A 17,355-nucleotide genomic window follows, 5' to 3' on the forward strand; every position below is an offset into this window, starting at 1 on the left:
AAGGATTGAAAGTTGGTTACATTTCAGAATATGGCTTTCTGATTGTAGGCTATGTGGAATAAGCACTAAATAGCCTACGTAAGTTATCTATTTGAATTTACCAGTTGAAATTTGTGAACGAATCCTCAAATAAATCGTGGAAGAAGCTGAGAGCAAAATACATCATGTAGTTACATCATTTCATACATCAATTTACAAATGCTGTGTGACCCAGACCAGGCAGTACATTTGGGGATAGATCTGCAGATTTTCAGACCTCCCCCTTTCCCATCTCGCACGACCAATGAAAGGTCTCACAACGTATGTTAGGATTGACGCCAAAAAGTTTGATACTGCCAACGAATCCCGCAAGATCTTACCAAAGTAGACGGCGATACATCCGACGGATGAGTAACCCATCTGTCTTTGAAAGCGCAATACATTTTCTCTGCTGAATGGTTCTAGGAGAAGTTTATCTCATCAGAGTGAAAAGTTAGAGCAGAGGAGCAGCGCTTCACGTTGGCGAGACGCTATTTTGGCAACGTGCTCTTTTGGTAAGTCCAAGTGAAATATTGAAAATGTTTGTCTCAGCCTACCTGTAACTCTGGGATATCACTGCACCTACAAAAGGTTGCTCTGATCATGGTAGGCTATTGCATAAACGTTTCGAATGAAGGAACTCTGATCTGATCATGACAATAGAAAACTTTTATTATTGCCTCCTTAGGTTATTGATTTAGCTTACTCTATTATTGATGTGACTTTACGATCGTTTGTATGAATTTCCATTTTCAAATACATCAACTTTTTAAAATTATTTTTTTACTTTAAATTAATCTGTGAAATTACTATTGATATTATTCTACTGAATTATTTGAAAAAGCCTAATACTTTACCACAATATTTTCAATCTATAGTTCTTGTTGTTGAGCTTTTCATTTTTTGCATTTTAGTTTCAAATTCCACATAAACATTGCAGTAGATGATTCGAAAATCACGTGGTGTGTTTTATCTCAAGGTGTTCTCAGGGCAATTTGTATTATTCTGTACTTATATCTGTGTCACTCCATTTAGTATGATATGTTACGTTAGGTTACATTATGAATGGAATAGCGGTCGTACAATATCATACATATTACCCGGTCATGCAATAGAATACGAATTGGATGACGTAACTTAACATGCGTCTTGGAGGACATATATAATTAAATACGTGTCCACAACAGAGGATCGCGTTCTCGAATTGAACGGTTTATTAACCAGAACTCACAGGCTGCTGTTTGGCCATAGCCTACTCCAAACAAATCCGTAAACAACAACAGGCATCCAACTCTCTGTCAGGATGTAAAAAGAGATCAAACAATAGCAAGCATGGTCTTTCAACCTGCAGTGCCTGACCTCCTGCCCCACTCCACCAACCACACGAACACCTGGCACCAGAATATTCCAGGCATTCCTTTGGTTGGCAGACAACAGGTTGACTGGCATGCCAGACCCGCAAAACCGGATACTGGTAAAGTGCACCACAATAAAGGAACAACATAACTTAGGCACACACAGTTGTCTATGTGGGTCGCTACAGCGACAAACTTGCTGAACATAACTGCTGTGAGGGAGTCTACGATGGTTTCTTCCTCTTGGTCAGGCAGAGCGTAGGCCATTTTGTAAAATAGTCCATGGCCGTGAGCACCCAGTGGTTTCCACTGTCTGGTGGGGAATGGACCGATTACATCCACTCCCACTCTTTCCATGGGGGCCCCGACTGGACACGGTTGGAGCTGTGTGTGAGAGCGGCCTAGAGGGCCCTTTCTCGCTGTGCAGCTGTCGCAGCGGCGGCAAAAGTCCTCCACATCCCTCTTGTGCTGCCACCAGTAAAAGCCTTGATGGAGGCGGCAGAAGGTTTTTGTGACCCCAAAGTGTTCAGTCCCTACTCATCCATGGATGCCCTGGAGCACAGCCTCTTGCAGTGCTTTGGGGACCACCACCTGCCACCTCTCTTCTCCTGTAGCTGGCCCTTTCCATGCTTGCTGTAGCACACCCATAGCCAGCCGCAGAGCCCTGAACTTTTACCACAGCCCTTTGGTGAGAGCGTCGCCATTCAGCCGTGTTGACCACCTGCAGCTCACAGCAGACAGGCACGTGACATAATATGGCACAGGCCCCCTCCTCCGTACACAGCTCTCACGGGCCTCTCTCCGCTCAGTGGTGGAACCCACCCGCAGTACACAGCTGGTGGGACATGGCATTGGAGTGGCTTACGACTGAAGCTCCTTCAACCAGCATGCGACCTTCCTCTCTGGCACTTTGAAAGACTTGAGGCACTGGAGGGCAGAGTGGTCAGTCCTTACCATGAAGGGCAGGCCACCCAGGTAATACTTGAAGTGACACAGTAGCGACACTCATGTTCGTTGAATGTCTTGCTGAAGTCCGTCACCACTCTCTCCCCCTCTGGCCCCACCTAGGCCAGCACTCCACCCATTCCCACATTGCTTGTGGGGGGCGAGCATGGAGGCCTCGATCAACACCCTTCAGCGTGCACTGAAGTCCTCCTGGCACTCCATTGTCCATGTTAAGGCCTTGTCCTTCGGCAGCAGGCGGTTTAGGGGACCGGCGAAGCTGGAGCAGCCCTGTACAAACCTCCTGTAGTGCTGCTGGTCAGTGGGGGTAGGCCAGTCTCGGACAGCCCCCACTTTCTCCATGGTGCTGATACCCCCCCCCCCAAATCCCCACTTTGTGCCCCAAGAAAGAGAACCTCTCCCCTCATGAAGTGGCACCAGCACACGCCGTAGCACTCCCAGGGCAGACTGGAAGGAGCTGCCGTGGGCAAGGATGTCATCGAGGTAGAACACACACTCCTTTCGGGGAGATGCCGTCCAGCATCCTGTCCATTAACCTCTCAAAAGTAGCTGGTGCGTTGCAAAGGCCCTTGAACTGCCAGTGACCTCTGCTGGTGGATAAAGCTCTCTTGGCTCTGGCCTCTGGGGATAAGGGCACCTGCAGTAGGTCACTGGCAGCTACCTCCAGTAGCTGCTGCAGAGGTCCAGATCAAGCGACTCATTGACGCATGGTAGGGGGGTATGAATGCTTCCTGGTTACCTCATTCAGCCGCCTGTAATCTGCACAGAACCTCAGCTTGCCCCCCTTTTTAAGGAACCCAGCCCTGGGGCTGTCTGAGGGCTCGATGAAGTCCTCCCGCTGCATCTCCAACACCACCTTGTCTCCTAGCGTGCCATGCGGGTACAGCGGGGACGCACCTTGATGGGCGGAGCGTCGCCGGTGTCGTTCTCATATGGGTCTGACCCACCTTATCCTCAGAGCAAAGCTGTCTGAACTCGAACAATGACTGCCACAGCTGTTCCTGCTGCTGTGGGTCAAGACCATCAGTTCTTTTCCCATATCCCCTTCACTGCTGACAGTGTCCTCTCCTATCTGGAGTAGCTGGGCTGGGGGGGAGGTGTCATTGAGGTAGCTGGGGGAATGTCACACTAAGCTGTATGGGCTTAGCTATGGTGTGCAGCTGACAGAGAGGCTGGGGGAAGGTCACACACAGATGTGGGGGAGGGGCAGGGTAGCCATGAGTATTTGGTGACTGCAGGCCCTCCCTGGAAGCTAGTGTGCCCCTGTCTAGGCCTAGCTGGAAGCCTGTGCTCCTAAGACAGTCCAACCCTGGGGTACATTGGTCCTGTACAGCTGCTACCCACACAGGATGATGCACTGTCCTGCCCCCTACCCTTTCATGGGTGCCAGCTCACCTGTGACCGTGCGGGCTGAAACTGAGTCCAACCTGGTACAACGTCTGACTTCACCGGGGTTACTGTGGACTCAATGCAGGGCACCCCCTTGACAGGGATGTAACAAAAGTTCCCAACACAGTTCCGGTCCACCGAAAATACAGGCTACATCCACTTGCAGTTGTCTGTTTTTGTGGGATGTAGAGCCTTTCTCCCTCGTCTGGGCCGTTGGGCTCCTCCTGACGATAGTGGGGGTTGGTAAGAGAGCCAGGGGTCCTCACTGCCCCGTCTTTACGTACCCCAAGACCTTTCCCTGGGCTCTGGGGGACATATGGCAATTCCTGTCCAAATAGCCTGGCTGACCACACCCCCAGCAGACCATGGGTCCGGGGTGTGTGTTGCATGTGATCTCTGTGCTGCGTGCTGTCTGTGGCGATATAGCACGAATGAGTTTAGTCATTTCAGTCACCCATACAGGCTTTCCAGGCTCTGCACCACAGCCCGCACAGTGGGTGTATCTCCAAACGCCCCCACTGTTTGCTTCTGTAATGACTTGGGATGAGTTACCTGGGTCTGTGTGTGCAGCTCTGTAGTAGAGCATGCCTGTATGAACTGGTCACGTGCCAGCTCGCTCTGCACGGAGGGGGCATGTGAGCGCATGCCTGCCGAGTAATGCGTTCAGTGTCATTACCGAGCACCCGTAGCGGCTCCCCTGGCAGCCTGCAACTTCTACTCAGTTCGGAGCCCAGCAGCCAGGGTTGGAAGCAGTGTCCAAAGTGCCTCATTGTTCCAACTAACACCCCATAATCATGTCTGTCCTCCGGGCTAAGCAACAACAAACAGGACAAAGCATCGTCCGTGAGGCACAAAGCTAGTTGAAGTCCTCCATCTTCATCCGACCACCCCCCTAAATGAGCAGTTCTAACTGGGCATGATACTTCCCAAACCACCTTACCAGAGTACAGTAATGACCTTGATTAAATAATAAATACAATTATGTATTAACAGGATTGAGTTCTCGATTGAATGGTTTATTAACCAGAACTCACAGGCTACTGTTTGGCCATAGCTTACGCCAAATAAATCCATGATTCATCCAATGGCATTGAGGAGTATACCACCTCTGTCATCTGCTTCATCCATAAGTGCATCGATGACGTCGTTCCCACAGTGACCGTATGTACATATCCCAACCAGAAGCCTGTAATCCATGGCAACATCCGCATCGAGCTAAAGGCTAGAGCTGCCGCTTTCAAGGAGCGGGACACTAATCCGGGCACTTATTAGAAATCCCGCTATGCCCTCCGATGAACCATCAAACAGGCAAAGCGTCAATACAGGATTACGATTGAATCCTACTTCACCGGCTCTGACGCTCATCGGATGTGGCAGGGCTTGAAAACTATTGCGGACTACAAAGGGAAACCCAGATGTGAGCTGCCCAGTGACGCGAGCCTACCAGAAGAGCTAAATGCCTTTTTATGCTCGCTTCAAGGCAAGCAACACTGAAGCGTGCACGAGAGAACCAGCTGTTCTGGATGACTGTGTGATAACGCTCTCGGTAGCCGACGTGAGCAAGACCTTTAAACAGGTCAACATTCACAAAGCCGCGGGGCCAGACAGATTACCAGGACTTGTACTCAAAGCATGCGCGGACCAACTGGCAAGTGTCTTCACTTACATTTTCAACCTCTCCCTTAATGAGTCTGTAATACCAACATGTTTCAAGCAGACCACCATAGTCCCTGTGCCCAAGGAAGCGAAGGTAACCTGTCTAAATGATTACCGCCCCGTAGCACTCACATTCGGTAGCCATTAAGTGGTTGAAAGGTTGGTCATGGCTCACAACAGCATCCTCCCGGATACCCTAGACCCACTCCAATACGCATACCGCCCCAACAGATCCACGGATGACGCAATCTTAATCGCACTTTCTCACCAGGACAAAAACAAACCCTTTGTGAGAATACAGTTCATTAATCAAATGGCCAGCGGACTATTACATTGACCCCCCCCTCGGCATGCATAGTCACTTCACCCCTACCTACATGTACAAATTACTTAAACTAACCTGCACCCCCGCACACTGACTCAGTACCTCCTGTACATTATATAGCGTTACATTTTTTGTTGTTGTGTTAAGAAAATATTTCATTTTTTTTTTCAACTTTATTTTCTTGAACTGCACTGTTGGTTAAGGGCTTGTAAGTAAGCAAGCATGGTACGTTTTTGGGCGACTTAACCAAATTCACATAGAAATGTGAATTATAGATATGACATTCATTGAATGCAGGTCTACGGCTGCTGTTACACGACGAAACTTGCATGCAATTTTTAGCAGTGTTGCCAACTCATTTTCAGGGTAAGTTGCTAGAGGCAGGTTGATTTGTTGCTAAACGTTGCTAAATGACGTTGTGATAACGTAAAACTGCGTCATTACCTAGAATACACAATAACGTTACTCAAATTGACTGGCCATCTCGGCAAAAACTATGATTTGACATTTGTTCCGGTACAGACTCCCACTCTTTTCTGTACTTCTGGCTGTACAATTTTGATTGAGACATGTTGATTGATGTTGTAAGTTCTGTTAAAGATCAAACATTCGTGACCAACTGTGTTCATTGGGTTTGGCTCGTCGAACGCATACTACTGCAAGTCAGCCAACAATGATTTGCAATTTGCTGAAATTGCTGCTGACCTGCTGCTGACGTCACTCACAATGCACTTTTGCAGCCAGACACGTGTGTTGTGACTGAATGTGTGACAGAGAAAATCGTTTTTGTGTCATTTAGAGGGGAAATGCGTGCATGTTAGCGTTTGAGTCACTTTTCACAAGTTGCTAAAAGTTCCAAATACATTTTTAAAAGTAGCTAAATTTGATGCTAGGTGGTGTTTGAAAAAAAAAGTTGCTAAATCTAGCAACAAAATTGCTAAGTTGGCATCACTGATTTTTATTTGCTTTACAACTGAGTTGATTGATTGCTTCGGAAACACCCCCCTGCAACTAATTTTCAACTTGGTTGCATCCAGTTGAAACTTTGCAACTTTGAAACTAATTGTAAGCAACAACCTATCAAAACAAACACTTTTGTCACATGATCCATTCGAAGGTTCGGAATTCCGACCCAGTTGTCATGTCAACACAGCCGTCAATGCTGCAGTGCTGCGCAACCAGGAATCAGGGCTGACAGAACAGAGACTAGCACAGATGTATAAACATTATTGGCATCATGGCTAGTCATGGTTTATGTATATGGTTTAGCAATCAATAACTAATTTTGAGGTGATCCTAAACCTCTCACTGAACAGTTTCAACTGAAATTTTCCAACATGAACTGTGCTAGCTATCTTAGTTCGCTGCTAGCTTGGTTAGTATGTTCCTAGCTAGCTATGTTGGTGTTTGCAATGTCATTTTGGCTAGCTAAATTGTACAGGCTACAGTTCTGTATCCTTGCTGTTACAATAACCAAACGTTGGAGAAACAAATCATTTGTGAAACCAAGATGTAATGCAGCAGATGATATGGGGTGTGTTCAGAATTATCAAACAAGCAGCTTCAATTTGATTGGCTGTTGCATGCAATTGGGTTTGAGTTTCTTCATGTAACAGCAAAGTTGCTTGAGATGTCACTTGCAAATGCAAATAAAATGGCGTGAGTGTTACTTCGTGTAACCCCAGCCTAAGAAGTGTTAATTTTGTACTATGTACACTATTTCTTATGTTTTGCTGTTAGGTTTCGTGTTGGTGTCTTTTGTACACCAGCTGAAAATATATTTCAGTGGTTTAGATGGTACCATGATTCTCTACACAATGACTGCTTGTTTTGTCACATAAACAGAAATTGGGCGAACTATTGGAATTTAAGCAACAAGGAAATGATGGAGTGAATTCTGCATATTGCACCTTAAAGCCTGCAGTGCCCGGCCCTCTGCCCTAACCCCCGCCGCTCCACCAACCACAAGGTTAAGTTTAGAATAAGAGTTAGGGGAAGGTTATTGAAAATGCAGCATTTTAACTGGCACCACTCTGCCAGGGCCCTCACCACCTTGCTGTAGGATGTTTCGTAATTGTTGGTAATCAGGCCTACTACTGTTGTGTGGTCAGCGAACTTTATGATTTGAATTGGAGGCGTGCGTGGCAAAGCAGTAATGGGAGTACAGGAGGGGGTTGAGCATGCCCCCTTGTTGGGCCCCTGTGTTGAGGATCAATGTAGTGGTGGTGTTTCCTTCCTTCACCACCTGGGGGTGGCCTGTCAGGAAATCCAGGATCCAATTGCACAGGGTGGGGTTCAGACCAAGGGTCCCGAGCTTAATGATGAGCTTGAAGAGTACTATGGTGTTGAATGCTGAGCCATAGTCAATGAACAGCATTCTTACATGGGTATTCCTCTTGTCCAGTTGGGATAGGGCGGTGCAATGGTGATTGCATCGTCTGTGGATGTATCTATACAAATTGAAGTGGGTCTAGGGTGTCCGGTAAGGTGGTGGTGATTTGGATCCTTAACTAGCCTCTCAAAGCACTTCATGATGACAGAATTGAGCGTTACGGGGTGATATTCATTAGTTAAGTTACCTTTGCTTTCTTGGGTACAGGAACAATGGTGGACATTTTGAAGCAAGTGGGGACAAGTGTCCGTAAACACTCCAGTCAGCTGGTCTGCGCATGCTCTGAGGACGCGACTAGGGATGCAGTCTGGGCGGGCAGCCTTGCGAGGGTTAACACACTTACATGTCTTACTCACGTTGGCCACGGAGAACAAGAGCCCACAGTCCACGTTGAGACTGGTGTTTTGCGGGTACTATTTAATGAAGCTGCCAGTTGAGGACTTGTGAGGCGTCTGTTTCTCAAACTAGACACTAATGTACTTGTCCTCTTGCTCAGTTGTGCACCGGGGCCTCCCTCTCTTCTTTCTATTCTGGTTAGAGCCAGTTTGCGCTGTTCTGTGAAGGGAGTAGTACACAGCGTTGTACGAAATATTCAGTTTCTTGGAAATTTCTCATATGGACTACCCTTCCTTTCTCAGAACAAGAATAGACTGACGAGTTTCAGAAGAAAGTTATTTGTTTCTGGCCATTTTGAGCCTATAATCGAATCCACAAATGCTGATGCTCCAGATACTAGTCTAAAGGAGAACAGTTTTATTGCTTCTTTAATCAGGACAACAGTTTTCAGCTGTGCTAACATAATTGCAAAAGGGTTTTCAAATGATCAATTAGCCTTTTAAAATGTTAAACTTGGATTAGCTAACACAACGTGCCATTGGAACACAGCAGTGATGGTTTCTGATAATGGGCCTCGGTACGCCTATGTAGATATTCCATTAAGTATCAGTCGTTTCCAGCTACAATCGTCATTTACAACATTAACAATGTCTACACTGTATTTCTAATTAATTTGATGTTTTTGAAAAAGCAATTTTTTTTTGCCCATTAAAATAACAAGGACATTTATAAGTGACCCCCAACTTTTGAATGGTATATAGCTAGATATAACATTTTACCCCCTTTTTCTCCCCAATTTCGTAATATCCAATTGGATTGAAGTGCCTGATGTAAGTCATCCTGGTGCATTCTAAAACCATTATATAGTCTAATTGATTTGGTTTGAAAGGAATTTGATTTCCATTGCCAGCATGAACGACAACAATGACCGTTTATAATGAAAACAATTTCTATTAATTTTCTAGTCTTCTATTCTTGGAATTTTAGAGTTGTAGGATTTTTTTTGTGTGTTTTTGTTTTTCCCCCCGTTTTCTCAAACTTCGTCATATCCAGTTGGTAGTTCCAGTCTTGTCCCATCGCTGCAACTCCCGTACAGACTCGAGAGGCGAAGCTCGAGAGCCGTGCGTCCTCCGAAACAACCCTGCCAAGCCGCACTGCTTCTTGACACAATGCACACTTAACCCGGTAGGCAGCTGAACCAATGTGACGGAGGAAACACCGTACACCTGGCGACAGTGTCAGCGTGCGTGCGCCCGGCCCGACACAGGAGATGCTAGAGCTCGATGGGACAAGGACAACCCGGCCGGTCAAACCCTCCCCTAACCTGGACGACATTGGGCCGATTGTGCGTCGCCTCATGGGTCTCCCGGTTGCGGCCAGCTGCGACACAGCCCGGTATCGAACCAGGATCCGTAGTAACACAGCTAGCCCTGCGAAGCAGTGCCTAACACGGAACCCAAACCGGCTGCACGCGTGCGCTATCGTGCATACATTTATTTTGTCCCCCTACACCAAACGTGATCACGACACGCAGGTTAAAATATCAAAACAAACTCTGAACCAATGACATTAATTTGGGGACAGGTCAAAAAGCATTAAACATGTATGGCAATTTAGCTAGTTAGCTTGCACTTGCTAGCTAATTTGTCCTATTTAGCTAGCTTGCTGTTACTAGCTAATTTGTCCTGGGATATAAACATTGAGTTGTTATTTTACCTGAAATGCACAAGGTCCTCTACTCCGACAATTATTCCACACAAAAAACGGCCAACTGAATCATTTCTAGTCATCTCTCCTCATTCCAGGCTTTTTCATCTTTGAACTTATATGGTGATTGGCATCTACACTTTCATAGTATTACCACGACGACCGGCAAAACATTTAATCTTTCAATCACCCACGTGGGTATAACCAATGAGGAGATGGCACGTGGGTACCTGCTTCTATAAACCAATGAGGAGGTGGGAGAGGCAGGACTTGCAGCGTGATTTGCGTCAGAAATAGGAATGACTTCCATTTTAGCCCTTGGCATTGCAGACACTCGTTGGCGTGCGCAATAATTGAATAACATGGATTTCTAAATTTATTTTGCTACGCTCGCGCACGCGACGTGTCCGGTCTGGTCAGCATGTTAGACCGCTGCCCCACTCAGGAGGCCCCTGTTGAATTTCTTCTTAATGAGCTTAATCCATAATCAGTTGGACATGAGTAGTGCCATAAGTATTGAAACACAGGTGATTGAACAGGAAGTCCAGTTAATACTGTAACACTAATAGTAATCTTCACTTGCCAGCTGTGCTCTGGCAGTCAGCTACTTTATTGGGCATCCAGAACCTAAGGACGGTCTTGAATAGGAGCAGAAGTCTTAGGTCAGCACTTTTCCCTGTCCAGACACTGACTACAGGCAGACAATGGAGCTGGTTGGTGTTACAGTAGGTTATGTAGAATTCCCAGGTTTTCCAGAAATCCCATTTGGAAGAATCCTGAAATCAGGAGGGAATAAGCAGGAAATCTGGTATCTTCCCATGTGGATTTAAAAACAAACAAAAAAAAAAACATTTCACCTTTATTTAACCAGGTAGGCCAGTTGAAAACAAGTTCTCATTTACAACTGCGACCTGGCCAAGATAAAGCAAAGCAGTGCGACAAAAAACAAGTTACACATGGGATAAACAAAAGTACAGTACAGATTTATGGAAAACCGTAACTTAATTATTACGGTTTGATATGACATGACTTGGCTACAGTCACAGTTGGCAAATGGAACTGTTATGAGGCATGGGCCCTGGTCAAAGGTAGTGCACTACATTGGGAATAGGGTGCCATTTGGGATGTACTTTGTGTTGAGAGGTGTGGGTTACCGGGTTGTTACTAGCCTTATCACAGTCCTGTCGGTGTCCTATGAGCTTCCTGATGCTATTGACGAGCAGTAGTATTGTCCCTGTACATCATGGACCCTATTTATTTATGGGGGGGGGGGAATTCTCCTCACTCATGTTTCCCCCAGCAAAGTGTCAACAGTGTGTCACGTTTACCAAAAGCCCCAACAAGTGTGACTCTACGGTGGGTAAGATTAGACATTGTGTTCACACACACGTTATCCAGTTTGGCCCCATCATTCTCCTTTCATTTATGTCCTTTGTATTTAACTGCAGTCCCCTCAGTGTTGTACACCTGTTTGTCATCCTGGTGATTCATTGTGCGTCTCAAATGGCACCCTATTCCCTATATAGTGCTCTACTTTTGGCCAGAGCCTGGTCAAAAATAGTGCACTACATAGGGAATAGGATATAATTTGGGATGTGTATACCTTATGTGCTGTGGGTTATCTCACCCTAATGGCCTCGGGTGAAGGTGAATGACCCCATGGCCATGTAAAAGTGTTTGCTTATTGCTATAGCAACGGTGCCCCAAACTGTCAGAAAGAGTAGATCTCTCCCAGCCAGGTATTCCAGGTATGCGTATGTGACTTAACCCTTAGATGAAAGGAGCAATGGTATTGGAGTACTGTGGATGGAACCAATATTCCCGTGGGCCTCCGGGGCCCATGTTGTGCATCTAAGGCTCAACACAGTTCAGTATTCTAATTATGTATGGAAATAGCCATGGTTATGTGGGTTTGCAATAGCAGTGATACATTTTTAGTGGTTTGTCTTCTGTCAGCTATTGAAAGCATTTTTATTTGCCTTGCTGAACTATTATGCCATGTTTCTTTTTGTTGATATTGGTTTTTAAAGGGTATGAACCTTACTTTGACCATGTCACGAATGTGAGGTATGAAGCATGACTGACTCGGGGCCATGCAAAACATCATAGCTCAAATAAACTGAATATACATTCAGCAATGTGTCCACTGATAAAGCACGTTGGTGCTTTATCAATCTTGGTGTTCCAATAAATAATTAATGAAACACAGGTCTGGCTGTGGCTTTGCTGATAGTGGCCCACTGTTATTATTTCATAGATGGGAAGCAACATGGCATCCTGATGATGGATTACAGAATATGTGTCCCAAATGGCACCATATTCCCTATATAGTACACTACTTTTGACCTGTGTCCCAAATGGCACCATATTCCCTATATAGTACACTACTTTTGACCAGAGCCCATAGGTCATTTGGGACACAAATAGAAGAATGCATTCAGAAAAACAACAGTTCTGTAGTTAAGGCCAACCTTTTGATGTTCGTGCTTTGCTTAGAGGGAACTGTTTGTCAAATTTGTGTACAGAATAACAACAAAGTTTTTTTTCTGTCTTGATGGTTTATACAGCAAAAAGGGACTTTCACCCTTGTTGGTTATTATAGGCCTTGCACATCCTGTCAATTAAATGTTTTCTCCGACAGGAACCATTTATGTTAATTCCTGTGGCTGATGGAGAGTCAATACAAGCAGCACAACTGTTTTCATTCTCTAGTCCACACCAAGCACATGTTTAGATTCCACCTGAGGTTATACTCTCCAATTTTGTCTGCATCAGTTTCTCCTCGTTTTCGTTTTGATTTCCAACTGAAGAGAAGCTAATGAATAAAACAAAGTATTTAACTTTTAATCGAGACCATGTGTTCTTCCTTGATAGATGTGTTTAACATGTTGTGTTAGTTGAACAAAGACTCAGACTTCGTTGGAAGTAAGCCATCATTTGACAGGCTAAATAGAGTAAAATAATATGGAATTTTGAGAATCAAGTGGAAAAAGAGGACCAAATTGGAAATCAGACGCCTTTGGGCATTATTGTGTTTTATCATCGGTCATTTTTTTAAATCCGTCTGGAGCAACTTCATACTTATCAATTCAATCAATAAACGAATGAACCAATCAGTCTCTTAATCCATGTGAAGATGTGCAGCTCTGTTTGTCCTTAGACAGGCTACTGTACCTTAATGTGTCCCTACCTTCACTCATTTTATCCATGCAAACAGGAGAAAAAGGAGGGACGCTCACAAACCCAGCCCCAGGGACAGCCTGTGGTGATTCCACTACCCTCACAAACTGCCCCTCCTACGGCAAAGGCAGCCCAACACGGAATACAGTGAGTTGGCTTCTCTCTGATTTATGTTTACCCTCTCTCTTTCTGTTGCACATACAATAAACATGAAGTCATTAAGAAAGTATGTACCTTTTTTTTTATAGTGTTGACATGAATGTTATAATGCAACACGGCGCATGGTGATGTCATCGTTGAAGTCCGTCATTGTCTGTCCACTGCAGGGCAGAAATGGCATCTTTATAACCTCAGCAAAAAATAAACGTTCTCACTGTCAACTGCATTTATTTTCAGCAAACTTAAAGTGTAAATATTTGTATGGACATAACAAGATTCAACATCTGAGACATGAACTGAACAAGTTCCACAGACATGTGACTAACAGAAATGGAATGTGTCCCTGAACAAAGGGGGGGTAAAAATCAAAAGTAACAGTCATTAGCTGGTGTGGCCACCAGCTGCATTAAGTACTGCAGTGCATCTCCTCCTCATGGACTGCACCAGATTTGACAGTTCTTGCTGTGAGATGTTACCCCACTCTTCCACCAAGGCACCTGCAAGTTCCCGGACATTTCTGGGGGGAATGGCCCTAGCTTTCACCCTCCGATCTAACAGTTCCCAGACATGCTCAATGGGATTGAGATCTGGGCTCTTCGCTGGCCATGGCAGAACACTGACATTCCTGTCTTGCAGGAAATCACGCAGAGAACGAGCTGTATGGCTGGTTGTATTGTCATGCTGGAGGGTCATGTCAGTATGAGCCTGCAGGAAGGGTACCACATGAGGGAGGAGGATGTCTTCCCTGTAATGCACAGTGTTGAGATTGGCTGCAATAACAACAATCTCAGTCCGATGATGCTGTGACACACCGCCCCAGACCATGACGGACCCTCCACCTCCAAATCGATCCCGCTCCAGAGTACAGGCCTCGGTGTAACGTTCATTCCTTCAACGATAAACGTCAGTAGAAAGGCCTCTTTAGTGTCCTAAATTTTTATAACTGTGACCTTAATTGCCTACCGTCTGTAAGCTGTTAGTGTCTTAACGACCGTTCCACAGGTGCATGTTCATTAATTGTTTATAGTTCATTGAACAAGCATGGGAAACGGTGTTTAAACCCTTTACAATCAAGATCTGTAAAGTTATTTGGATTTTTACAAATTATCTTCGAAAGACAGGGTCCTGAAGAAAAAGGGACGTTTCTTTTTTTGCTGCGTTTATATATAGATCCCCTATGGTATTGATCCCTAGTTCTCCCCATTGCTCTAAGGTGTTAGAGGGGGCAAAGGAGGGATTTCTGGCAACAGGAAGCAGGAATGATATTGGTGTAAGGTCAAAATAGACTTAAATTTGCTTCCAGATTCGGACTGTGCTGTGTATAATAGGATTGTCACTATAAAGTGACATCAACTTCACAGGTGACAAAATCACAGCGCCAATAGAGAAGTGGGGGCAATCCTCACACTCCATACTAAGCCAGCTGGATGACGGAAATGCATCATCCAGCAAAAACGTAACAGCACAGAGGTTAGCAGCCCAATAGTAAAATATAACATTTGGGAGAGACAATCCTCCTTCCATCTTGGAATTACAGAGGTGTTTTTTACCTATCCTGTGTGTTTTATAATCCCAGATGAATGGATTGATAATTGAGTCCAGTTGTTTATGAAAGGACTTAGATATGAATACTGGGATGTTCTGGAATAGGTAAAGCAGTTGTGGGTACCATTTTAATGGCATTAATTCCTCCGAGGAATGAAATTGGGAGAGTTCTTAAATTGTATGTTTGTCTTGAGTTTTTGCATCAGAGGGGGGAAATTCTCTTTAAATAGTGAGGGGTATTGTTTGGTAACTACATACAGTGCCTTGCAAAAGTATTCATCCCCCATTAAGTTTTTCTTATTTTGTTGCATTACAACCTGTAATTTAAATAGATTTTTATTTGGATTATGTAATGGACATATACAAAATAGTCCAAATTGGTGAAGTGAAATTGAAAATATATATTTTTTTTAAATTAAAAAAATGAAAAGTGGTGCATTCATATGTATTACCCCCTTTGCTATGAAGCCCCTGAATAAGATCTAGTGCACCCAATTACCTTTAGAAGTCACATAATTAGTTAGTTTGTACACAGGTGGACTTTATTTGTCACATGATCTGTTACATGATCTCAGTGTGTATATATACACCTGTTCTGAAAGGCCCCAGAGTCTGCAACACCACTAAGCAAGGGGCACCATGAAGACCAAGGAGCTCTCCAAACAGGTCAGGGACAAAGTTGTGGAGAAGTACAGATGTTTTTCTAACCCAACACTGATATCTGAAACTTTGAACATCCCACAGAGCACCATTTTAAATCCATTATTAAAAATGTTAAAGAATATGGAACCACAACAAACCTGCCAAGAGTGCCGCCCACCAAAACTCATGGACCAGGCAAGGAGGGCATTAATCACAGAGTCAACAAAGAGACAAAGATAACCCTGAAGGACCTGCAAAGCTCCACAGTGGAGATTGGAGTATCTGTCCATAGGACGACTTTAAGCCGTACACTCCACAGGGCTGGGCTTTACGGAAGAGTGGTTAGAAAAAAGCCATTGCTTAACGAAAAAAATAACCAAACATGTTTGGTGTTCGCCAAAAGGCATGTGGGAGACTCCCCAAACATATGGAAGAAGGTACTCTGGTAAGATGAGGGTCAAATTTTGCTTTTTGGCCATCAAGGAAAATACTATGTCTGGCGCAAACCCAACACCTCTCATCACCCCGAGAACACCATCCCCGTGTTTTTCCATCGGCAGGGACTGGTAAACTGGTCAGAGTTGAAGGAATAATGGATAGCGCTAAATACAGGGACATTTTTGAGGGAAACCGGTTTCAGTCTTCCAGAGATTTGAGACTGGGACCGAGGTTCACCTTCCAGCAGGACAACGACCCTAAGCATACTGCTAAAGCAACCCTTGAGTGGTTTAAGGGGAAACATTTAAATGTCTAGTCAAAGCCCAGACCTTAATCCAATTGAGTATCTGTGGTATGACTTAAAGATTGCTGTACACCAGCGGAACCCATCCAACTTGAAGGAGCTGGGGCAGTTTTGCCTTGAAGAATGGGCAAAAATCCCAGCAGCTAGATGTGCCAAGCTTATAGAGACATACCCCAAGAGACTTGCAGTTGTAATTGCTCCAAAAGGTGACTCTACAAAGTATTGACTTTGGGGGGGTGAATAGTTATGCACGCTCAAGTTTTTTTTTCTTGTTTGTGTCGCAAGAAAAAATATTTTGCATCTGCAAAGTGGTAGGCATGTTGTGTAAATCAAATAATACAACCCCCCCCCCCAATTTTTTTTCATTTAAATTCCAGGTTGTAAGACAACATAAAAGGAAAAATGTCAACGGGGGTGAATACTTTCGCAAGCCACTGTAGAGGAGAATGTCATCTGTGTATAGTGAAATCCTATTTAGATTATCTTTAGTATTATATCCGTATATTGCTGCATGAGATCTTATCGCCTGAGCGAGAGGTTCAATGATTAGAGCAAAAAGTAGAGGCAACAGCGCACAACCTTGCTTTGTCCCTCTATAAAGTTTCAATCGTGGCGACAAAGTTTGGTTAGTGGGTATTCTCGCACAGGGGTTCCTATATAAAAGATGGATCCATTTTGTGAACCCATCTCCAAAATTACATTTCTGTCGGACCTTGAATGGATAGGACCAATCAACTTGGTCAAAGTCCTTTTCGGCGTCCAGAGATATAACTGCAAGGTCCACATTGGGTAACCTCTGAGAATACATAATGTTGAGGCACCTGAGATTGAAGAATGAGTTTCTGTTAGGGATAAAGAAGACGGCACATTTTAGAATGGCCTTTTATTGTCCACAGCACAAGGTGCACCTGTGTAAGGATCATGTTGTTTAATCAGCTTGATATGC

At 44.7% G+C, this 17,355-nt stretch overlaps 1 protein-coding gene across 3 annotated transcripts in view; it reads left to right on the plus strand.

The window, feature by feature from the left end:
* Positions 1-357: 357 nt before the first annotated feature.
* Positions 358-17,355, plus strand: part of LOC120064442 (myosin light chain kinase, smooth muscle-like) — a 91,940-nt gene continuing 74,942 nt past the window's right edge. For all 3 annotated transcript variants that reach the window (XR_005478598.1, XM_039015022.1, XM_039015024.1), the window contains exons 1-2: positions 358-533; positions 13,359-13,468. The gene's annotated coding sequence lies outside the window, so the exon portion shown is untranslated. The remainder of the gene's footprint in view (positions 534-13,358; positions 13,469-17,355) is intronic.

This window comes from Salvelinus namaycush, chromosome 19, assembly GCF_016432855.1.
Source record: "Salvelinus namaycush isolate Seneca chromosome 19, SaNama_1.0, whole genome shotgun sequence".
NCBI lineage: Eukaryota > Metazoa > Chordata > Actinopteri > Salmoniformes > Salmonidae > Salvelinus > Salvelinus namaycush.